The sequence below is a fragment of the Rhipicephalus sanguineus genome, chromosome 8 (genome assembly GCF_013339695.2).
Source record: "Rhipicephalus sanguineus isolate Rsan-2018 chromosome 8, BIME_Rsan_1.4, whole genome shotgun sequence".
Taxonomy (NCBI): domain Eukaryota; kingdom Metazoa; phylum Arthropoda; class Arachnida; order Ixodida; family Ixodidae; genus Rhipicephalus; species Rhipicephalus sanguineus.
The window spans coordinates 87,445,524-87,471,590 of record NC_051183.1 but is presented as its reverse complement, the minus strand read 5'-3'; the positions used below and the strand labels follow the sequence as shown (position 1 = coordinate 87,471,590).

Genomic DNA, 26,067 nt, shown 5'->3' with positions numbered 1-26,067 from the left:
CATGTTTACGCTGATGGCACGGCCTCCGCTACTTTGAGATATATCGAATTTCCGCTTTTTCATAAGCGAGTTATGTTCTTATTGTCGTGCTCAGCAATATTGATAGAGACAACGTCTCGTTTTACCCGGGTACATTATATTTGAGCTTTCCTCTGTAGCTCGTCTTTTAAGCACTGAAGTAGGGAAGGCAGCAAAATGCGTCACAGCAACATTTGCCGCTGCTTCCTTGGGCACGTCAAGCCTAAGGGGTTCCGCCCCGACGACCGAGACAGGATCTAGGAAAGCTGGGTAAACACTATCCGTCCCCATTCTAGGAAGACGTGCGTCGGGAGGAAGCGAGAAAATAAATAAAAAAGCAACGCTTCTTACAGGCAGTCGCATTTTTTTGCCGGAAGTGATTAGTCCCCCGGGAAATCGTTCCCGGTTAGGGAAGCAAGCGATCCCGAACCACCGGTGGTACCCGGATGCATAAGATCCATTGCCGGCTTCCCGACCAATCAGTGATCGCCCACGCGACCGCGGGAAAGAGACAGAGGGCGCTCATTAGCCCAGATCTTTTATTTTTTTTTTGTGCCTGCCGTAGAGAAGGCTTAAGCAGCAGAACCTCTCCTTTGGAACATGGCTGCCGTGCCCTACTTTACCGAGCATAAGGCTAACGTCTCGTATTTAAGGTGAGCACGAGGTGCCTGCAGACGCGCTGGTACACTTAGTGAGGCAGGCAGTACTGAAACTGAAATTGTTTTATTTGCCATCCGGTATAATTACAGATGGGAGGGATTGTAGAATAAACGCTGTCCTCGAAGAGCTTGACGCGCCCGCAAACCTTTCCTGTGGCGGGGACGGAACGTCACAATATGCATAATAAGTACATGACGGGCTAGCTTGTGAGCCGTGATATTTGATGAAGCAGCATACGAAAAGACACAACCCACAAACACATAAAATGACGCAAATCTAAACAGCGCTTGCGTTTGCGTCGTTTTAGGTGTGCGTGATTGTGTCATCTTGTGCGCTTCTTCATCAAATACCACACACACACACAACACACACACATACACACACACGCACACACACGCGCGCGCGCACACACAGACGCGCATTCAGATACATGGGTATATATAGCCGTATACATATGCTTGAACGTGTCTAACGCTTCACTCGTAGTGTCAACGAAATCAAACAGGTAGATCTGACAGCAAGATACTACATAGAAACCGTGTACATCAGCTTTAGTTCTTTAGGTGAGGTCGTGAAGCGGTCAAATCGTACCAAACCACGACAGCTTATTTGTGTGGCTATTGTGCAGTTAAGGTATCATTTTTTTGGTAGATTTAACGTGGTGTTTGTATTCGCCCCGGCACCTTCACTCGACTCTACGCGCACCTCATCGGCCATGTGGACAGCCCGAACTGTGAGCACTGCCAAATGTAAGAGACTTAACACATCTATAGTGCGACTGCCCTTAGACGTGTCCCAATGGAAGACGCTGAATTCAACGTTGGCGGGCATCATCGGTGTGAAAATTCTCAGTGTAACTAGCCTATTGTCCGCAGTGTCATACCAGACAGCATCAGCAAGTGCTACAATGGCATTTGTAGACTTTCTGAGGAGTACTGCAGTAGGCACTCGATTTCAAGAAAACCACTGTGTTACGTCGTTGGTGTGCATACGCATAACCTGTTTCTGTCCTCAGTATCAGCTTCATCACTCTTTTTCACCCTTTCCATTTCCCCTGAGCAGAGTAGAAGGCGAGAGTGCACAATCTCAGGCAGATCCCTCTGCCTTCTTCTAATATGTTATCTCCCTCCTTCTCCCTCTCAAATAACTACTGCTTAAAGTGGCTTATTATTAGAGGTATTTTAACTGCTCACACACCGGAAACTTTTCTTACGGGATCATGCTTTTCCCTTTACTGTCCGCAGCGATTTCCGTGACAACAAGATACTAGTTCAGAAAAATTGTCTACATCTCGATAGAAAAAAATGGGAGTTATGAACACATCGTGTCATCCGAGTGGAAGTAGCGTGTGGTAGACTCTCAAATATGCGCAGCACGGTTCAAGCTAACGTTTGTATATTTTTGTCTGCACACACAAGCGTCGCACAAATGTGATACTTTTATAAAACCTCTAAAGAAAACAAGAGAAACAAGATAACTTTCTTCAGTGACTACACATTATGGTCTGCCAGGCATTCCCGCATATAAACACGTTTTTTCCCAGAATTAAGTCTCGCGTTTTTCGCTTCACCGTTCCGCCAGACTTTCTCAATCTCCTTTTTCTTTTCTTCAGGACGCCTCGCATTTTGCTTGTACTTTTCCTGTTTGTTTCTATCGTTGCGATATTGAAAGCGAGAACAAGTAGTGAAAATGAAGCAGTAAAAGTTCTCAGCGACATAACCACCGTATAACGTTAAGCCGTAGTAATAAAACTGTCCCTGGCAGAACGGTGATATAGAATAGCCACAGCCGGGAGTAAAATATATACACGCACTTGCCAAGAAGCGTATAGAGTAAGTGGAGACTCCAGTGTTGAGCCCATTCCTTTTTATTGCAGGCGTACTTTCGCGAAGGAAGCGAAGTAATGCGCCGAAGTGGACGGACGAATGGTGATTGAAAGAACCCTCGGCTGGGGGCGCTCGTGAACACTTGACCAGATCGTTAACTGCGCTTGTTTGGAGTAGGTTCCAGTTAAACCTGGTTGAGAATACATCAGTAGCTAGGGCTGCTGGCCATTGACATATCAAGTCAAGTTTATATTCAACGAATGCAAGACACGTGGTTACAAGAAGCATTAGGTCCGTTAGCCAGTGTGGCAAGTCATCGGTCTACTGGTTGAAGGAGTAAAATAATTCGTGAATTAAACCGGTCTGTAGCGTGAGAGTTTGAAATGACCAGTAAGACTAGTTGCAAAACATACAACGTACATTAATTAGCGTGGCATACGGCTTCAGCCGTGACGTCACTCGCTGAAAAATTCTACGGAAATGAAGTCCGTTAATAGGCTTAGCTTCAGGGTATGACAAGGGTGACGCGAGCACTTGGCGCATGCGCGGTACATCCCTGCACCAAAGAGCGTTCGAATAGCTGGTCATGGTTCATTTGATAAGCATACGAGTGCAACCACACAATATTTTTTGAAGTTTCTTTTCTTTTGCGTCACCAAGAGAAACGCACATTTTCTTCAGAATCTATCGTGAGGCAGAATGTTGGTTTCCTTCGTCAGAGGAAAAGCCATTTAGTCGCAGATTTTAACTATATATTTAGGTCAAGCTCAAAAGCTTTCCGTTGAAATGTTAAGACTTCCAGGGTACAAATCATCAGCTTTCCTCCCGAGGACAAAATCGGACATGTCAGCCTATCGCAGCCGTGCAATCGTAAAACGCGAAAAGAAAATAAATGACACGTTAAATACCAAAGACAGAACACGCGTCATGGCATGAGAATCTTGAAAAGGTAGTGCGTAACTCAAGCTAGCAGATGCTTGGAAGCCGCGTCATGAAAGATAATATCTCTTGCGGAACGCTGCTGTGAGTGCCCTGCCAAAGACGTTGCGTTCTTTCGGGCTAAAGCAGTGCACTTACGGTCATTTTATCTGGCGTGCGCAACATCCGACTTTAAGTAAGGAACTCTAGTAAGACGCACTAAGCACAGTCAAATAAAAAGGAACAAAATAAATTGGCACATAAAGGAAAGTTTAATGAAGTTTCCATCGGTATATCTGGTGACATTTCAGGCATATCTCGCACTGGGGAAAATTTTTATCGAAGGGATTCTGGTGATACTCTTGCATTTGGTAAGTTAGATCACTACAATAATATGGTTTTCAAGCTATTCAAATGTAAATTAATAGTCTATCTCGATGCTCTTCAGTCATGTAAACATTGCGCAATAAAAACTTTGCTCTGTATTTATTACCTTGCAGATGGAGAATTTTCCGTTTGCTTTATTAATTCATCCCGTGTTTGTATTTTTCTGTAAATTCCTCACTCATATCTACCAAGCCGCGTCATATTCATATGCGTATTATTCCTCGCCTCTTCTAATAATATCGGTGATGTTACGTACAAGATCCACGATATAATTGTAAGGAATGCCGTAGTGGAGGGCTTCGCAAATCACGAGCACCTGGGGAGCTTTAACGTGTGCCTAAATCTAAGTACACGGGCTTCTAGTAGTTCGTTTCTATCGAAATGCGACCGCAGCAACCGGCTTTGAACCCGCGACTTCCACCTCTACTACGCCTGCAGAAATATATGGCCACCTGACCATGACCACGAGGGCGTTACGATCCTACAAAAAAAAAAAAAATTCGTTCGTTCAGCCTTGAACTATTTCATCTTTGCGCTCACCTTAGAAAAATGCAAATACACAACACAAGTTCAGCTATTCGCACTTAAGGTGTTACTATAAATATATGTTGCTTGCTACATCTCATCTTCCTTAATCTCTTTTCAAAAAAAAAGGAACATAACGGTCTCGCGTCTTCTGAGAACCGTCGCAAAACTGAACTCTTGTGCCGAGTCTCGTTTAAGCTTTCGCCAAGAACCATATAAATAAGGAATGATGGTGCCTTAAACTTCTACTTAAGATGCGTAAGAAAAGAACGAGAAGAAATTATAAAAATAAACAAATAAAACGCGCCCACGTTATTAACTACCCCTTGCTCTCTCCGCCCACAGTTCGTGACCTGACGTTCTGAGTCCCGGTGACCTGACCCGACCCAACGTTTTATCGATCGTCGCTGCACAAACGTCGTTCACCTCAATGCAGAGGAAGAGACGCTGCGCGTGCGATGCGCTCGGTGCGACCTGTTGCGTCCCATGTTTATTCTAAAGTTGACAGCGACTGCTCGAGAGCAAACAGAAAAAAAAGAAAAAAGGGAAACTCTATTACGCGACGTCTGTCACCTTCTGAAGAAAGAACGCACGGAGGCACTGAAAAAGAACACAATATATATATTTCACGTCGTATCAAGTTATAAGGGGACGATAATCCGCCCACATTCCATGACCATCCCTGTTGCATGTACGGCTGGTTGCCATGAAATTCGTATGTATTATGTTTTTAGAAAAGAAGGAACTTTGTTTTCTTAAGATTTCGCTGACACAACTTTCTGAGGACACTGCCTTCATCCATCATTCAGTTCAAAATGAGAGAGCAATGAAAAGTGCGGAAAATTTGCATTCCGAATTCACGCTTTTTATCGAACTATTGACGTATTAGATTATTTTGCAGATTTATTGCAGTGAATCGCTTTCACTGAATAGGTCAAATCAATTATGCGGAATCCAGTAAGTAGAAGTCAGCTACATTAAATAAAAAAAAAACTCATTAATTTATAACGCAATACTGCAAAAGAAAACCATCGCAATCTCAAATAACTTTGCAGTTCAAAAAATAACTGTCAACTGCGAAGCATTTGACGAATGAACTGTGACGAAACAATCATCAATTTAGAGGAAAATCTGCGTCGATTTGCTCTCTATACTTGTGCTACAAACGAGTAGACATGCCTTCTTGTAGTAATCCCAGTCAATGTTACTTCATTTAGTGAACGTTTGAACTCCTTCAAACCGAATGATTCTACCTTCAGCACTAACAGCAGCACCTTGAAACGACCCTAAAACAGCAACTGCGATACACGGCGTTTTGAAGTATGAACATCTGTCACATCACTAAAGAAGAGAAAAAAAAAAGTTTTGGTAGATCTTGGTCGGATGCTTCTTTCCGAGTGCTTCGTAAGACAACATCAAATTGTGCTGCTTGACCTTGCCGCGACGCAGTATCGAACCTCGCCTAACCTCCTTACGATTACTGTGAGTTCATCCTCCGAACTATCTTTTCTGCACAATGACAGGATTTTTCGTTTCATAACTAAGAAAAACAAAACGTTTAGAGATGAAACTGCGAGGAATGTACCCTAAAGCATATTCGTGTTCTTTAAAAGCATTCGGTTACGCGTGGGCAGATATCTACAAAGGAAAAAAAAAGAATCTGCGTTTCCTTTTATGCGCGTCGTTTGCCGCCTTTCATTCAGCGATACCATCTAAGTCGAACAGGTTACCACCATAAAGAACTGACACGTGGAGTGCACTGTGGGCGGTCACAAATGCTGCCTATTGTATTCTGAATAGCACCCGGAGATGGGCAGCGTTGAAAGGAAAGAATAAAAGTTGTCCTCAAGGCTGCAACCTCTCTCAAAGGCCACACCATGTCCTGAAGAGCCTACGCACGATGATTCAGTAAGGACGGGGTTAAACGGGAACATTCGGTCTAAACCGTAGTTGCGTTTGGGATAACGCCTCGAAAAAATCCACGCTATTGCAGAAAATAAAACGCAGAGGAAGTGTACCTTGTCTTTTTCTGGCTGACGTGCGCGCTACGTCAGGTCTAGCTACGGTCGACGTCATTTGGTTGGCAGTTGGTAGATTCCATTGTGTCAAGGACCCGACTTAGAATTATAACGACCAAGATCAGATCTGCTACTGCAGCTGCTAGCATTTCTGCAGAAGTGAACGGCGTAGAAAACAGCGGTGAGTTAAAACGTCGGCCTCTATAGACGCTTTATTCTTGGGACATGCCCGTTTCTAACTTTATACCCGTGTTGATGACCTTTTCTGTTTGAAAACTACTCGGCTTGCAATAAACGTAGTGATGTTGACGTGCCTATATTTGATTTTCGTTTGTTCTTTGCAGGAATCTGATTCTGAAGACATGATGTACGTTTTACGTTGAGATATCAGTGACCTGTGAACCGAATTTTCGGTCACTATTTGGAAATAATTATCCCCACGGCATTAAAACTCTTCAATTAAATCCGATAGTGTTTGTTACGGTGAGCTTCATTGTATGTTCATAGAGGATTTTCGGCTTTATCAAGTGCTAAGAAATTTGTCGAGAAATACACAAAGCAAAAGGCACATACCACCTTCACGTACTTGGTTTGAAAGGAATTAACGACGCACATCAGCTACTGCAATGCAGCCCCATCAGACAGATGCTCGTATAGATAATCTATTATCGTCCTGATATATATATATATATATATATAATATATATATATATATATATATATATATATATATATATATATATATATTATATTATATATATATATATATATATATATATATATATATATATATATATATATATATATATATATATATATATATATATATATATATATACATATATATATATATATATATATATATATATATATATATATATGTAATGTAACGCGGTGTATGGGAAGCTGATGCATATATTAGTTTTATTACTTCGTACGTGTAATACCGAAATTATCTCCCAGGCACCATTGTGAAGCATAATCTAGACAGCTTCGGCAATAATAGAGGCACATAATATCAAACATAGAAAAGAAACGTAAGGACATGTTTGGTTTTTGTTTTACCGCAGAGCTATTATAGTCTAGGTTTGGGGTGTGTCGTAGTTAGAAAATTATCATCAGCACGAACCGGCACGCGCCCAGTGACTGCCAAGCATTCTGTACAGATGGTTAACAAGAATAGCTGAAACGTGCCCACCAGCAGTGCTGTGGCAAAGCCTTGTGCGACTTAGTGCAAGCTGAATTATCTGTTTTTTTTTCTTTTGTGTTGCAACGTGCGTGTGTATAGTATCGTGAACATGAGATTGAAATTTCAGTTGAGAGTTGGCGCTGGAGTTCAGGTGTTTTCTGTTTCTTGTATTATTCCATGGAGTTCTCTTATATTAGAAATGACGAGTGAGATGTACAATACCGGCCATAGAAGTCGGGCTTTTAAAACGAGCTACACGAACTTGAAACTTTATGAATTAATTTCAGAACCATGATAGCGGAAGTCAACAGTGTAGGTTCAAAAATGAGAGGAATGAACAAAATAATAAGTGATGCTATTCGGTGGTGCTGATCCAACATCTATCGTTGGATTTTGCACAGAACTGCGCCCTCCGTGATTGGTTGAAAAATAGGGCAAAGCTGTATTCGACACCTCTCACAACAGTGTCCCAGGATATTTAACCAGCGTATGGTAATCGAGATGACAGGACGCGAATAGTTCGCCATACTGACAAATTATTGACTGCGAACTATGAAACCGCCTTCGCCCATTCGCTATACTGTGCCTCGATGCAACATTAAAATAGGATGTTTGCTTCGGACGCTTAGCGCAATGCAGTTCGTTATTAGGACGGGGCATAGCTCCCCACGGCGACGCATCTACTTACGCAGCCGACTCATGTAGAGGTATAGCATAGCTTTTTGTATGAAACAAGGAAGTCGTCCTGAAAACTAGACAAGCACTTTCGACAAAAGCCTAAAATGTTTTGACAATGGTGCATAGAAATGCCATGATGTGAAAAGGAAGAATATTCGCGTAACGTTTTCAGAAAACCAGTTGCGCGCCCCCACGGTCAAGGATACACATATGCACAAATTTGCATACAAACACGTATATCGACTGCTCCCACATTTATATTCACACTCTAAAGGGGCCATGACACGGTCGCCCAAAGATTTGCGGTTTTCAGCGAAAACTAGAAGTAGTGGGTCTGTTATGCCTATACAGATTTCAAAAGTGGGCCGTAAAAGACTATTTCAGTGCAAAACAAGACCTAGAAGTCGCCGGCTGTAAAGCCCGTCCACCGCCGGCGTCCGCCATTTTGCTATGGCGCGTGTGAATCACGTGCAGCATGGAATGGAGCCGTCGTCTTTTATCAAAGTTTCATCCGCTGCAAATCGTTCAATTTCCAGTGCCATGCTGAAGCAAGCTCAAATATCTCGATATCACGTGCAGCTGACCGCGAAACAATATCGTTCGCCGCAATGCAGAAGCTTGCACACCTAGCTGTTTGTTACGTCACGGCTCGCGAGTGCACCAGCGTTGCCTGACTCTGGGGCCGCTCGCGTGTTTATAAAAATATTCGATTATAAATTAGGTGCTCTACCAAATGCGCTAAAATTTCGCAAGCTTATTTGTGAATGTACAAGGATTAATCCACATAACGCAGATTATGATGGGAAATTGGGTGTAATGGCCCCTTTAATAGGGTAAGTAACATACCTACAGAGAATTCGAAGTTACGACCCGGCCTATGTGCTTGTACTGAGAATTTCGAACCGAATAGAGAGCCGTTTGCTTTTTAATAATCGCGCGTTCAGCGGCCCATTACCATCGACGAGACAGGAGCCCGTGATGTCTCGCGCTGAAGACAAGCACCAACGCTGAAAAAAGTTACATTTGGCAAAACACATGATGTCACCCCTGCAATGCGGTTCCATTTTGTAGCGTTAGCTCCACTGGCCTAGCCGAGCCAGTTTTGCGTGGATCCTCAAGAGCCGTGCTGCGCATGCGTGAGGATCAGTGATATCACGCACCGGAGCCAGCAACTCCCGCGCACTCCGCCGCCACCGCGCGCGACTCGCCGCCGCCGGTCTGCGCTTTCCAGAGGAGTGACGTCGTAGCCTTGGCAGACGTATTGTCGACGGCGTGCGCGCAGCTATTCGCCTTCGCTGTGAAGTCGCCGCCTGGCACTGTGCTGGAGCCACTTGATAGCGCCTCTGACGGGCGTTTGCCAGTGTGGTATAGCCATGGCGAAGGAGAGCGCAAATGCTGCTCAACGGCGCAGAAGAGCGGAGAAGCTTAACCCATCAGATCCGGAAGCAGTTGCCTAGCAAAATAAATATACATGTGCCACATAATACGTATACCGTGTGTGTGTCATTGGAGCAGCAGTAAGCATGATAATCAAGCTAATCCCCTAGACAATCAAGAAAACTAAGAATAATTAGCTGAACATTTGCTAACGCTACGTTATCCTGGCATAGCCGAGCTACACCAATGCAACATTTTTTTTCGACCTTTTGTGAAGCCAAGTTTTCCATACGCGTTAAGCTTCATTGCTTAAACATATGGTAAGTTTGTTATAGATACTCAAGAAGTGTTATTAGTTCTGACTGCGAATGCGGAGACAGCAGCCTTAGTTTATACGGTTTATCTGATAAACTCGTGGGTTCGCGTGAACTGCAGCATCGCCGAGATCAAAATCTCTCGACTCTGAAGCATACAAAATATCTTGCGCAAACACTGCTTCGTCAACTACCACGAACGAGATACCCAAAGAATGAACGACGGAGATGTAATCATAGATGACGCTGCTTTGAAGTGTATTAGTTTTTATTCTGCGGTATTCTAAGCCGCGCGGTCAATGACGCGCTCAGAAATGGTAAGAATGTAGCCGACGAAAACGAGGCACACAGTTTTTCTTTCTGATACGTTGTTATTTTCAGTAATGTGATCGCGAGCAAGATATACTGTGCACGTAGTACGGGGATACTTAATATCTGCATGTATAACTTCATTTTATATCCGTTTCAGCACGCCAGTCAGGAATAATAGACTGATGCGTACATACTTAATTTGCAATGATCACATTTGCACAATAACAAAAATAATACGAAACTTGTGATTATTGCCTCACGACTAGATGTTTAAGAAAATATGTTCCTGGGCTAGTTGGTTCATAATCTTCAAAATTGGATCGCGCGAAATCTAACAGGACGAAGAAGGGACACAGATCTCCTGTGCATCTGTGTATCAGTCCTCTGCACCTCTCTTTCTACTTAGTCGTTTTTAGATTTCGCGCTATTCAATTTGGATGACTACATATCCTGACTATGCCATTTTAAATAGAGCAGGGTTACATATGGTAACCATAGACGCTGTCATACCGTTTCATTCATTGCAAGGTTTTGGTAAAAATTATTGTGAGTGCGTTTTTATGTTGAGCAAGGCATATGTACTACATGTGTGATTTCTATGCGAGGAGATCAATGGTGCTGTAGTTTTCCTTGCTGATTGAAATGCTGCGTTCTGCTAATAAATCCATCAAAAAAAAACCACAAACGTGATTTTTTCCTGTGGTTTACTAGGGAAGAGAGATTTAGTGCAGCTTTCATTTGCTTACACTCGCCGTCTAATTAGAATTGACGGAGTGGAGCGATTGTGGACGTTTTCGAGACAGTTAATTGAGATAGCATGATGTGGTTCCCACAGTGATTAGGCATACTACAACTGTGGTTGATCATGTGTTGTGTATATAATTTTTTAAAGTGATAATGGCGCGAGCGAAAAGCTTCTACGGGTATAGTCAAATGTGCGATTAGCTTTGTTCGTTATGAATTGTATATGTTACGTCAACGACAAATTATGGTTTATATGGATGCGTAGACCATCGGCTAAACGCGTCGGCTTTAACGCATGCGGCAACGTTCATTCTAGACTTATCGCTTGTGTTGGCGCAAAAGCCAGAGTGTACTGAACCACACGTATGGTGCGTGTAGTATTATAAGGACTATCTTGAAACTTCATGAAATGTTCCATTGCATTCTGAGGCGGCCATGCACCAAGCGATAACACGTCGAAGAGCATAAGAGAGCAGATCTGCTGGCCATGAATAAAGACTACAATAAAGCAAGTACACCGTGTGAACATAAAACATGCTCTTTGGTAAACGGCGGGAAAAAGAATCGAGTGTACTAACTGCCTAGCCTTGGGGAAAAGTGTTGCGAATTCAGAAGTTCTTGTGCCGACTCGGTCCGGCATGAATATAAGGGAATATCCGCGCGTTTTATTAACCCCTTTATTAGTTGGCGAATCCGTTCACAGACACTTCGCTTCTTCTTTTTCTTACGAAAACGACCTCATGCAAGACGAGAGTTCGTGGGTGAGTGATGATACAACAAATAAATTTGAAAATCGAAGGACAACGCTTTATGGTTAAGAACTAATTGGTTGGAATCAACATCCCGAAAACCACGATGGGGATTAACGGAGCGACTGCCGTAGAGAAGGGCTCCGCAAATTTCGACAACCTGGGGTTTTTAAACGTGGACGTAATTCTTAGTACACGGACCCCAAGCATTTTCGTTTCCATCGAAAATGCGGCCGCCGCGGCCGGGATTCGATCCCGCGACCTTCGGGTCACCATAAAGGTAACCTCTAGACCACCGTGGCGGGTAAGGCTTTATGTTGCGGCGCAGTACAATGCACTGTATACGATGTACGCGATGTATACGATATGCGATATATATTCTGTACGATAACACACGGTGTGTAGACGGCACTCTGGCAAGAAAGCCTCCTTCCCGGTGTTCACATTTAAACAAAGAACAACGGATAGCTGTTTTGGTTGCAGCACCGAACTGCATATTCCAATGCTTCAATAGCAAGGTGGCATTGTAGGTTCACACTGGCACGTATAATGAAAGTGCTTTTTCTTAAATTCGGCTGCTTTGCAGCGCGCCAATTGAACTTCGGTTAACAAGTGTGCAATATGAAAGGAAGTCAACATTATTCGTTGTCTCATCGATTCAATTACTGTTGACAGTACTGTAGACCAATAAACGACACAATGTGCAGCTTTGAAGTACAAAGAAAATAGATAAACTTTTGTGTATTGCCACGTTATTGACCTTGCGCTCCTAAGAAAGTGCAGATTGCGTCAAAAAACAATTTCTGCTGGTACATCGGTTACAGTAGCTTACATTAGGAACGGAGTTAAGTTGACTAATGAAATTAAAAAATATCCATGCATAAAAAGTAATTAACTCGCGAAAAACTGGGTAAATTGGAGATTGTTGGTAGAGGCCTTCGTCCTGCGGTCGCCATGAAATAGGCTGATGATGATGAATAAATTTGGTTAGATTGTGCATACATAATTACATTGGAATAGCCGGCTCTAACGCAGTCTGCTTTCTGATGTTTTGATACCTTTATAAAAATTTGGACGGGTGAACTGAAAATCCATAGACGAAAATGAAAGAAATGTTCATCAAAAGTTTTAGCCACTTTCCTTTCCTTTGCAAATATACTAGAAAGTAGACTCCTGTTTCCTTTATTTGGAGACGGATTTTTTGCTCGGTTGCTTACCCCAAAGTCGCGAGTTCGATCCCGGCCGTCGTGGTCGCATCTCCACAGAGGCGAAATGTTAGAGACTCGTGTACTGTGCGATGTCAATGCACGTTAAGTAACACCTCATGGTCCCCTTAAAGAACACCGGAGGGCTCTTCTACGGTGTGCTCATGATCATAACGTGGTTTTGGCACGCAAAAACGCAGATGTTACTGTATTATTGGATTGAGATTGCACTTGAAAACACACGCCGTCCACAAGCTGAGGGGGGGGGGGGGCACATCCGCAGTATGTCCGTGTATCCAAGCCGATGCGTTCACAATTACGTAAAAATAGAATAAGCGAGGTCACGCGCGAGGCCTTGTAATGACATGTCCGTAGATCTGCGTGTATATGGAAACAAAACAAAGCACCGGATGTAAAAAAAAACAAGTAAAGCGTATGAATAAGCTTAAATAATTGTACGGGAAACGGCGGAAGGCAGTTTACAGGAAACGTGCTGTACCGTAACAAAGAATTAGATTTTGCCTAACGTTACCCGATTCATTTTTAACAACATGTTACTTGCGATTTATATCCTCAATCATAGTATATATGTGGTTTTGATGCTCGAGGGGCAGTTCCGAGATCTGGATAGTTAAAGAACTCAATCATAATTTATTTACAACTAAAATTTCCTTCAACCGCAAACAATTGTTTGTGTGTGCGTACGTGTGCGCGTGTGTGTGAAAACGAAGTCGCCATGGTCGTTGACGGTCGTTATCGAGTTGTTTCCATTCTCCTTGTCGTGGAACTGCGACAAGGCCAATGTTTATCCAAACAGCCTAGCAAAGGTATCACAACTGGTTGAAGAACTTAGCACGATTATTCCATGCAATACCCGGCAGTAAAGAGAACCATTTATCTGCACTAGCCAATTACACCGTGCCGAATATTCAGTCGTCCCTTTAACTACTGTTTCGGTACGGACGAGTTTCTCAGCCGGTGCATCCGTCCGCACGATAAAACATAAAGCACGCGAGTTATTAAGAAGCAGATGCGAGGCCCCGTCCGCCACGACGTCTGCCTATATTCTTGCCAACTCAGCGCCGAAATACCGAGGAGAAATGTACGCACAGCCGCTAGCAGCAGAAGCAGCAGCTGGGGCGCTTTGTAGGCTCACCTGTTGAAGCGACGCCGAGTTCTCCGCGCCGCCGCCGCTGCGTTGGAACTTGCTGCCGCAGGCGCGCTCACGAACGACGACTCCTAGGTCTCGCCGACGTCACATTCTGAGTGACTTCGTTGAGTGCGTCGCGGTGCCTCGTAGACCAGGTCTTCGGCGGTGGCCGACCGACGTGTCAGGCTGGAAGGCATCAAAGAACAGGCTCGACCACGGACCAGGTTGGGCAGGATGTGGTTTTCGTCGCAGTTCGTTTTCGGATGAACGGCTCGAAGATATCCAACAGAAGACGATCGAGAAAGAGAGGCCTAAGCCAGCACCGCGACTCTTTTTACGGAGAGGTTGTACGAAGGTGTCAGCGACGATCTTCCTGGTGGTGCGCGACTTGTTACCGAGTTGAACTGTAACGCTCCGCGCCGATCCCTGTTGTCACGGATCCGCCGGTCGTGTTGGCTTCACTTTCCCGGTGCTGCGCGAACACCACTCGCTCACGCCGTTGCTACGGCCGCAACTACCTCGGGGCCCGCCAGGCGCAGAGCTCGAACTCCCCCTTCCGTAGCAGACGCCGCGGCCGGACGCAGGCGAGATGAGGTGGGGAGAGCAAGCGGCAAGCCCGTACGGAGCGGAAGCGGGGGGCCCGCGTGCGCGCGCGACTGCGGCGCATTCTGGCGGTGGTTGTGAGCGGCAAAGGAGAACTACGATCTTCCGGTGAAGCCGAGCGAAGAGGGAACTTTCGAAACAGCGAGCGCGGAGAGCAGCTGAAGTTCAGTCCCCGAATGACGCCTTTTCGATGAACTATCCTTTCGCCGGGAGATTCGTTTTTTTTTTCTTTAGCAGTTCTTTTAAGACTATTTCACGTAAAAGTTATCGCTTTTCCATATCGGTGCCGCGCAATGACACTGAGTACAGAACGGTACACCGTCGTATGTTCTGCATTGTGACGTGTTTCACTGCCTGAAAGACGCAATAGAAACACCTTTTATTCGCTGTAAAAACCATATTTTGGATTAACCGCATTTGCTTTTTCACTTAGAAGAGTGGAACCTTGGGCCTGTTTGTAAGACTTCAAAAAGAAGTTGTAGCACGACGACGAATCTGATATATCAAACGAATCTAGGAGCTTATGATATGCTATGACGAATCTGATATGTGATGTGACATGTAGATTATGAATGTTAGAAAGTACGCAGCTGCATGGGCACATGGGCTACGCTAACTTTCATTTTCCTTTATTTATCTATTCGCTATTTAATGTAATAAAGTTCGATTTGAGGTCGGCGCTTGTGCTGTCTTCGCTGTTATTCTGCGTTTAACCTGCGGCACCGTGAACATATTTCACCTTAAACCTTTACAAGGTCACAGTATAAGCCCTTATTTGACGCAGACATGAAGCAGGCCGATAAAAATTTATTAACAGAGGCTGGTGATGCAGGGCGCGCTCCGTTTGTATGCGCTGGCACAATACATATCCATCGCAATCGCATTGGAATATAATTACTACAATTAACCAAATAAATTCTAAACAAATAACAAGAACCAAAATAGGGCGATTTGTGCGGAGATACTCTTTATAGCCATACGCGTCTCTGTTAAATAAAAAAATAAACTGAATTGACAAATTTTGCACGGAGCACTCTTACTAATAGGGGGTAGCCCACATCTCGATATTGTGATCAATGTCATTGTTACGACATAAAACAAGAAATCTTCATTGAGCTGTTGCTAGCAGTAAGGTGCTGCTCTTCAAGTGCTAAAAATATTGGTGACATAATGTAATAATTTCTGGGCTCTTACGTCCCAAAATCACGATATGATTGCGAGGCGCGCCGCGGTGGAGGGCTCCGGATATTTCAGTCACCTGGGGTTCATTAACGTAGACCTAAATACATGGGTACATGGGCATATAACACTACGCCTCCATCGAAATACGGCCGCAGCTGCCGGGATTCCATCGCGCAGCCTTCGAATCAGCAGTCGAACACCATAACCTCTAGACCAGCGTGGCAGTTAATTATAATATTGGTGGCACGTTCAAAAAAATTTTCCAGTAATTTCACATAGCTCAATTACGTAATACTTGTTTATAGGACGGTAAAGGCACCTTTTGTAGGATAGTTGTAATGATGGAAGCATTCGCATCATTATAAATATTCAACAGTTATCGGATGTCTGTAGCAACGAAATAAGAGGCCGGATAGGCAAAGCCTATTAAACCTGAATGACCGTAAGTCGGTCTGTTTCGCTGAACTATTACTGGGTTAAATATTGCGAGTTAATAAAGTTTATTTGAATATATTGCGAGCACAACGAGAAATCCGAGACGAGAGAGTTCCAGGTGTAGTGTGTTTCGAGCACAGTCCCGAATCAGACCCAGGGATTTTGTGCCTCAATTGGCGGATTTCAAAGACCCTTGCGTGCCCCACAGGTGCACGTTAAGTACATGAAATTTCATAATTGTTGGGGTCTTACGTCCCAAAACAACGATATGACTATTAGGGACGCTGTAGTGAAGGGCTTCAGAAATTTCCTCCATTTAGGGTTCTTTATCTCGCACCTAAATTTAAATTCGCGGTCCTTTAGCATTTCACCTCCATCGAAACGCGGATTCTATCTGGCGACCTTCAGGTTACAATTAAATTTCAGGCCTCAGTGAAACCTGGGGTTTTATAGTTATCAGAAGTCTGTAACCGTGCGAATATCTGAAGAAGTAATTGGGCTGTGCTGCATGTTGTAAGAGACCAAAAGATTGCTTTATGAGTATTGATTGTGAAATCGCTAACTGTAAAATATTTGAATACCCAAACGTGTTTCTCATTAATCAGCTGCACGGTTGTAGCTCACGAGGATGAAACGCAGGTCAACCAAGGCCCATTCATTTGACATTTTCCTGGTGCAACTTGAAGTTAGCTTCAACGCAAAAATTACAAAAATGAGGTAGAAACGTGGCATGGTTATTCTACGGAGCGGTATCAATGTTACAACATCCTTTTGTTAGAGAGGCATGTAAATTCCATAACCTAATAATGGTGCGAGTGCATTCAACTTCAAGCAACGTATCGTCTAAGTGTTTAGGTTTAGGAGTAGCGCAGATTCCTGGCCATGTACTACACCATGCATTATAGTGTTTTAAAGCTGCTCCTGGTAGCGGAGATCACGCCTGCACCGCATCGGATGTAGACGCGGTGTTGTGACGAAGACCGATGCGTTGTTTCATGTGTGTCGAAAGATCACGGATGAGAAGTCGTATGCAAACTGTGCTAGGGCAAATATTAGTAAAATACATGTGGTGCACTTGAACCACTTGTGTAAGCATCACATTGGCGTACCGGTCATAAAATTAAGGTGGTTGAATATTAGCGTTACACAAAAGCTCAAAGACGGTGTAAATCATACTTCATACCAGTAGGGACTGTACGTCTGAAATTTATTTATGCACCTGCTATAGGTACACATGTTTTGCGCATAAATTTATTTTATAAATGGCGCTAGTAGCGACAATATGTCGCAAAACATGCCGCGAGGAAAAGGGGACATTTTCGGTACGCTTGCCGACTGATTCATGTGGATTGGTGGTCAAAAGTTTCCAGGCCGCGCTCCCTTAAGAAAGCATAGGAGAGCGGCGTGGAAACATTTGCACACCGCTGTACGTGTAAGCACGAATAATTGATACGGAGAACACCGTCGTATACAGGGATGGGCGGAGATACTCATAAAGTATCCCGGATTACAGCTATCGAAGTAGATGTATTGAAAGCCTAAAGTGTAGATACTCAGGTACATTTGTCTTTCCTGTTAAGAAGTATTTGGGAGTTACTTTTGAAAAACAGAGAAAAAAAGTTCCCTTAATACAGATACGGGAATTCATCTCTTATTTTTGGGATGCTGGCTGATGCAGAAAGACATTTATCAACTGCCGCATAATACTTTGAATAATGTAGCAGTGCATTGAAGCTTGCAAGTCGAAGACATCGCTCAAATCACTAAAGAACACCAGTGAATGACGTAAAAGTATTCGTTTATTTTACAGACAAGATCAGTTTTGCTGAGAAGGCTGCTGCGTTAATTGCACTTAAGCAACCGCAGCCTCTCAAATAGGCTCTAGATAGCGTCCGTTCGGCCTTATAAGCACAAGGCGCGCGAACGAGTAAGTGTCTCTCTAGCCCTGAAGAGGAGCACAAGTTAGTGTTATAACAAATGAATACCGTCTTCCCCACCGGAAAGTCGTGTAGCGTAGCGATACCTCTTCTTTTGTCCCTTCGCCACCCTACCTCTTTTACCTACCCGCGGCTCGCCTTGGCTTGGCTTAGCGGATAAAGTGTTTCTTTCACCCTTGGAAACAGGTCAGCTCATTTCCAATAAAAAGGCAACGAGATACCAGGTCCTGCACAGTATCGCGACATAATTGATGAATAGCCAACGTATCTCTCTACTCAGATAAAATATTGCTAATGTATTTCGACACAAAATTACAGATACTCAAAAGTGTCTCTAACATTATCATCATCATTATCATCATCATCACGAACATCGTCAGCCTGACTACGCCCACTGCAGGACAAGGGGCGCAGTCATGTTCTGTCAATCAGCCACGTTCTGCCAATCAACCCGGTCCTGTGCCTCCTGCGGCTACGTTATACCCGCAAACTTCTTAATCTCATCTGGCCACCTAATTCTCTCTCCCCCTCGCGCGTTTGCGTTTTAAAATACTTTAGCGATATTGCCCAGCCCTGGTTCCATATCGCGTGCTGGTCTATTTAGAGTGCGCGCTTCACATATATATTGTTCTTGTTAATAACGCTATTGCATGCAGGATCATCTTACCATTATCTAGTTTGATTTCTTTGAGCAGGAGTCAGTTCGTTGACACTACTTATTTGCTTGAAGCCGAAGGTCCTATACCCACATGTATCCCAATGTGGGAGACGGGCAAAATCCCTGAGCGAGTCGGTAAGGATTTCATGTCGGTCATATCACTCTACCCAACCGTGAAGCCGTAAACTTGAAGAAGAGAACCTTCGTTTCTATGTTTTTATTCAAACGATCGAAGTGCTTCAGTTCTCAACAACGAATGTGTCCGACAATTTCACGAAATTCAGCTGTCAGTCGCACGAACGCAATGACGCTTTCATTTAGGCAAAGTGCCATCAACGTGTCTATTAGCGTCTGCCCAATTACGATCTCGGAAGCCTGAATCACTCTTCCAATGCTGATCAAACAACCGTGTCTCGTTATTAGTGGGCCCACTCCGCGCCAGCAAATTGCAATATCTAATCAGTGTACCCGAAGATCCCCAGCAAAAGCAGAAGGCTTCGTTAGTTTTCTGAAGCCATGTTTTGGATTTCGCTGAACAGGCGACGTAACTGCACTTTCCCTTTTTTTCCCAATCTTCAATAACTTTCCTGTTGTTTACTCTGGATATTTTGAACTACAACAGTTCTCGTAATGACTCTTTGACATCTTCCGCAATTCTAACTATTTGTATTCGTTAGTTAATCTAAATGCGAGTTCCCACATGGTTATCCTGGAATGTCTGATGCGTTCCTCTCTGAACGGAACCGCACAACATGGATACACATGTCCCATATTGAGGTTGTTAATTTCGCGCGATGAGAAAGATAAGAGTACATCATTGGCGATGAACCGCTGGATTCTGTGCAAGAAAATGGATACTGAGAAAATGGATACTTAGGTTAATTACTAAGAGGGGAGCGTACTCATGAAAAGAAAATTCAGCGAAGACCATGCATGGCCTGGAGCGCATACAGCAGGCACTTCCACGTACAGACAGGCAATCTACCGCTTACCCTCAAGCTAGAGGTATGCAATCACTACATGCTGCCGCTTCAGATAGATGGGGCTGAAACTTGGAGGCTTAACAACAAACAATGAAACTAAACAAAAAGAAAGTCAAGGAGCAGGCAGCATGCAAGGGAACGTAAAATGGTCGCCGTACTAGTAAGAAATCGGAAGAGGGTAGAATGGGTCAGGGAATCGATAGAGGTGGCGGATATGATCGTTGACATTAAGCGATATTTTGACGATTTGCTTCCTCCATAAAAGACGAGATATGTTCTGGAATGCTCAGCTTGCCAAAAGTGATCATCTGCGCTCGTAGAGCGAACATGACTTTAAGCGAGTGATAAACAACCACCAGTGTGCGAATACTGCAAACTTACTTTCATGCTTATTTACCTGGTGTGTATGCTGAAGCAAATATTACGACATTACAGAACGTGTTTTTGCGCAATGCTAGCCAAATATACAATGCAGCATTGCCTTGGGTCCCTGCGGTTAAAGATTAAAAACCTAGGGAATCGATAAATTATGAAATATGCAAACGAATTCAATCATCTAAATGCCTCAATACTTTCTAAAAGGCTCGCTCTTCTAAAGCATTTGAGGTCAAAACAAGCTTGAAACTAACTGAATAATAATAATAATATCTGGGGTTTCACGTCCCAAAACCACAATATGATTATGAGAGACGCGTAGTGGACGGCTCCGGAAATTTCGACTACTTCGGCTTCTTTAACGTGCACTCAAATCTAAGTACACGGGCCTCAAACGTTTTCGCCGCCTACGAAGACGCAGCCGCCGCGGCCGCGATTCGATCCCGCGACCTTCGGGTCAGCAGCCGAGCGCCGTAACCGCTAGACCACCGTGGTGGGTCTAACTGAGCAATCTCAAGGGAGCCACATCTTGCAGGAAAGCCAAGGTAAACGTTGATCCGGTTAACTGGCTCTCTTTTTCTTGCCCCCTTTGCCCTCCGTCTAGACCAGGGGTCTCAAACGCCCGGCCCGCGAGGTTCTCGCGTGCGGTCCGCGGCCTGCACATGACTGTCCTCGTCTGAGATTTTTTTTTAATTTCCTTAATAAGTATGCTCGTGAGCTACATAGGCATGACTGATGTGAGCATTGTTTTCGTGAGGCAACCCATGTGGTAATCATGTGTCGAAATGTAACCGTGAAACAAAACCTACACTTAATAATCGGCGTCCAGTTTTTAGTCATTTTGGAGATCGGTATGCACATGTTATGAGAATCCTGGCATCAAATCTGCTTCACAAATGGCCCGTATATGAAATACGGGGAAGGTATGCTTACAATTTGCAAAGTTTGCTGCTAAAAATTTGTACACCTACCCCTGCCTCCTGCTGCGATGTCCTTCACTGCCCCGGCCATTGTGGGACTAAATTGCGTTACTGCGGCCCCCTGACTGAGGTGAGAGTGAGACCCCTGGTTTAGACTGTCCTGACATTTATGAACCCTTTCACGTTCATGGCCTCGGTTAGCTAGCGAAGTATACGTTAGGCGTGAGACAATGGTAACCAAGAGTTACATTGTTTCCAACTCGCCCAGAAGAAAGTTCTACTCTTCTACATTTGTCGTATATGGGGTTCCTTATTGTTTCAACCATTTGTGTTATGTATCAACCATCTGTTTCGTATCGTGCAGTCGTTGTTCAACGCCCGCCGTCTTGCTTCCTCCTCTACCTACCTCAAATATTTTTGACTTGCTCGTGCTATTAGGAATCCCTTACTGCTTTCCTTGTTACCGTTGTCGACTATAGCTTGAATTTTCTCCAAGCAAGTTATCATGCAACGAAAAAAAATCACAGCATATCCACGGAGTGAATGATGCTGAGTGGGCGAAGCTGCGGAGGTTCATCGGTAAACCGTGAATCTTCCGTGAATTCTGCCCAGTACATCATCGACGTGAGATCGGGCGCGTTTATACTAAAGGTTCGATGAGTTATGACGACTTGCAACTCACTTTAATTTTACATGTACGCTGCGAATTTTCATTGTTTAGAAAACCATTGCTTTAGAAAACATCTCGCGTCTTTCGTTAAGCAGCTGGCGTCTTTTCGTTTTGCTTTAGAAACATCTGGCGTTCTTTCGTTTTGCTTTTACAAAACATCTGGCGCCTTTCGTTGGTTTATTTCATCAATCAACGGCGTTTTGAACAAAATTTTTATTGTTTAATCACGCACAGGAGAAATCTCACCAGGCACTACCTTGGAGGTAAACAATGGCTGCTAATGGGAATGAGAGACAGAAGAAGTCGGCTTTTAGCTAACACTTACCTTTCTACTTCTACTAACGTTTCCTACTGGAACATGCCAATGGCTGCTAATGGTGAATGAGAGACAGAAGAATTCGGCTTTTAGTTAACGCGCACGCTGCGAATTTTTTATTGTTCAACAACGCACAGGAAAAATCTCCCACCGGCACCACCTTGGATGTCAAAGCGTAAGACTGGTTACGCACTACGACTACTACGACTACGACTACGAGGGACGAACGGGTGCCTCCTTAAGGAGCTTCGCCCCTAAAAAAGTACTAGCTACGCAACCAATCGCATTGACATTTGTGCACTATGCGAAAAACAAAAGCTTAAGGATGAAACGGCAAAGAAATTCTGCGAATTTTCGCCGCTCACCGGTGGTTCTGAGAAAGAGAGTCAAATTGTCGGTGATCAGAATTAAATTCAAAGCAGTGCCCCGGCTATTTTCGCTGAATCTTCGAAATCATGCTAAAGGTCCCGCTTTAATGGAAATAAATATTTATTTGGTATGCTCTTTTCACACTGATGAGAAAATTGATGCGGAAATGTAAAAAAAACAATAAATTAAATATAAAATCCAGGAATCCTACTTTGCGCGAGTGCTTCGGAAAAGCAAAGCTCCGCCTTTATGAAAGCGAAAAACGATTAATAATTCTCTGAGCGTACATAACCCTTTGTAACGGCACATAAAAAAAAACGCCATTGCATAAGCGCGGAGCTGCCGGATGCTCGAGGGAAACACCTTGCGAGATTTGAATCTATAAGTCACCCTGACCTTTACGCCATACACGGTGTGCTCATTTTCCCAGTCGTTTTTTTTTCCGCCCACCATAATACATAAATGATGATTACGCTGCACGCGCGTCTGTTCTAAAGAATCGACATGAACATAGAGGAAGCGCCACGCTCCAACCAGTCTACCTTGGGCCCTGTGTAAACTATTTATTTCCCTTGCGTGGCATTTCCCTGCTCTGTAATATGCATGTAGAGGAATAACGAAATCAATCACAACGCTCTTCTGAGAAGAAATGATTCCACTCGTGCTGAAGACAAAGGCTTGCTCCGTACTGGGAAGAGCACACGGAGTTAACGTCGTTTTTGCAATATTAGCCGCGAATATTTAGGTTTTTTTCATAAAGCGCGGTAAACTGAACGTGGATATTAAGAGGAAGAGAATGGATCTGACATATGACGTGATGAGAGGGACAGGCAAGTTATGCTAATTTAGAGCGTCGGAATGAACGCCAAGAGGTGGTAAGCACGGCTCCAGGACGGCATAGGGTTACGCGGAGAGGACAATGTACATTCGTAGGAATACAATGGTATCAGCTCGCACAGGCCAAAGTAGGATATCGTTGGGAGAGGCACGAAGGAGGAAAAAAAGAGTGGGAGGGAGCGTCATGTGACAATCTTGAAGCCTACCAATAAAGAAATGAAGCAGGAGCATGCTGGGAATTGTGACCAGAGCACGAGGGCTGGAAGACTTCAGGGCTGGGCAGTGTCGAAGATACATGCATCTTAGATACTATCTTTGCTACTCTTTGGGCAACTTGTATCTATATCGCGATACTTCTTGCAAGGCGAGTATCTGTATCTGTATTTTTGACATATGCAATAATGTGTCGTGTATCTTCAGCTACAAGATACTTCTACAGAAACAACACCCTTTGAAAGAAACAGTAAACGAAGACTGAACTCCGGTTTTCGAGCTGGTACTGCTGCCAATAAGCCACCTGAATAGAACTACCGGCAGTGAAATTCTGTTATCTTCTCGCCAGTAAGGGCAGGCGATAAGGTCTGCGGGCCCATATATTGGCGGAACAGAGCCATGTGGCGGTGCTTGCGCGATCTCGACAAAAATAGGCGTGCGAACGTCTAAGCGTAGCCGACCTTTTGTTTTCTCAATATTTTCCTATTTTTAGTTGTGTCGGGGCCCTGACATTTGCTGGTAACCAATGTACTGTTCGGCGTACTCCAATGCCTGCGGCATCTTTCGCGCAAATCATTATGCCGCTATAGTGTCGTTACCGAAGTTTCTCGTGCGTGATGCTTCGTTGCAGTGTCTCAAGAATGTAAGAATGCGTTGACTTGCGTCTCGCGGCTTTCACACAAAATCGATTTGAAGGATCTCATGGATGTAAGTTTGATTTACATACGAAGAGATTGGCTTTTATCTAAATGAGATTCCAACAACGGTCGCACCACCGGTGCCAATGCTAGATTTAATAGAACAACTCTTACATAAGAGAATATATCTTGGCGTATACTGCATCCTTGTTTCTCGTGCTAAATTTTTCAAGGAGTTCTTTTAATAATTATTTTATTGTTAACACAAGTGATTCACAAGTTTCGGAATGAAACAACTATGCCTTGAGCGAGGAAGATAGAAATATTGGGATACAAACAGATATTTTGTTAAAATAAACAAGGTTGGTCGTAGTTAAGAAATTCTCAAGGAAACAGTTTTGTACGTAGGCGTTTGCTGCTTCATTATATCGCTCTAATATACCAAATTTACAAATGTATCGAAGTATCTTAAGATACAATTGGGAAGTATCATATCGGATACAATAATTCAGGAAGTATGTTGTATGTGTATCTCACTTCTTGCCCGAGTATCTTGTATCGTCCCGCGATACAATTTCAAAGTATATTTGCCCAACCCTGGTGGGAGTGGCATCGGAGGACGTTACCTTGTGGAGGCTAGGCGCGGTCTCTCCTATATTTCGTTTACTCCATGGGGAGATGCCTTCGTCGTGCAGTGTACGTATGGCAGGCTGATATTGATGGTTATTATTTCGACGGGAGTTTATTTCGACGGAAGAAAGAGGTACGTCTTCACATCTAGAGATCAGAAAGAGTAGTCTGACTTTTAATGACAAGGAAACGCACGTCGGCCAAATGTCGGATAAATGACACCTGAGTGTGGAGCAGGGGGCGAGAGGATAGGCTCAGAGAAACAAACACCACGTGAGCGAGTCAACCTAATGTGTTGAAAAGACAGCGAGGAAGATGCCTGAACGTGGCGGACTGCCGCTGTGGTGACAACACCCGGGCGAGCGTGTCTCGGCTCCAGCTGCGTGGGTTGACTGAAAAGACGGGCCACGCTCCACGGGTCGTCGATATACACTGTTCACCGCATCTGGTTTGCCTTTGTTCGCATAAGGCGAAGTAACACTGCGACATCCTACTGCACTTTTGCTCGTTTCAGTCAAGCGAAGGCAAGGAAAGTTCTGATTGTGTAAAACACCTGCTTCATGCAGTGCAGGAATAGAACAGCAACCGTGTAAGCGTGTAGCTTTTGAAAAGGGCGTGGAGGCGTGACGTAAAAAGATTGAGATAGCAGCTGTTCTTGCTACCTGAACTGTGGGGAGTCCTCCATAAATGAGGCCAATGTCAGAACGCTCGCATTTGCCTTGCTTCGCAAGCATCACCTCAGATATCAGGTGCCGCCGACGGCTCGCTGAATTTCTTGAAGGGAAGCTGTTGGAATTTGTATAACGGCTCTCAATAACCAAGTGAAAAAATATCTACGCCTTGAATGTGCGACATTAAGAATGTTGATGATTCTGCACATAACAGCATGCTAGCATTCTCTAAATTGCATCAGTTGTTCTCTATACTGCCAATGCTGGCATATTTAGACGTTTTAAATGTTTTAGCTGAGAGGAGCAGCGAACGATCCCTTTATGTATAAATGTTTACAAGAAGACTCGATATCAGATTCTGACGTAGAGAAGAATCTAATATGAAAGGTGGTAAGCAACCAGCAGTTAAGGAAAAAGTAGGGACGCCTGACGTCCTGTAATCTACTTTTGTTCATTTTCATTACGGTGTTCACTACGTGGCCTTATCTGCCTTCTTTTTTTTTTTCTCACGACAGCCTCTAAAATATTCCTAGTACCCTGAAAACATTTATGACTATGCA

The 26,067-nt window shown here is 43.9% G+C and overlaps 1 protein-coding gene across 3 annotated transcripts in view; it reads right to left on the bottom strand.

The window, feature by feature from the left end:
• LOC119402197 (synaptotagmin-2) overlaps positions 1-26,067 on the bottom strand; it is a 318,421-nt gene that overhangs the window by 231,017 nt on the left and 61,337 nt on the right. Inside the window, exon 1 of one of the 3 annotated variants that reach the window (XM_037669311.2) lies at positions 14,077-14,669. The exons of the other annotated variants lie outside the window; for them this stretch is intronic. The gene's annotated coding sequence lies outside the window, so the exon portion shown is untranslated. Of the gene's footprint in view, positions 1-14,076; positions 14,670-26,067 lie in introns of those variants that run through there. 3 annotated transcript variants of the gene reach the window in all.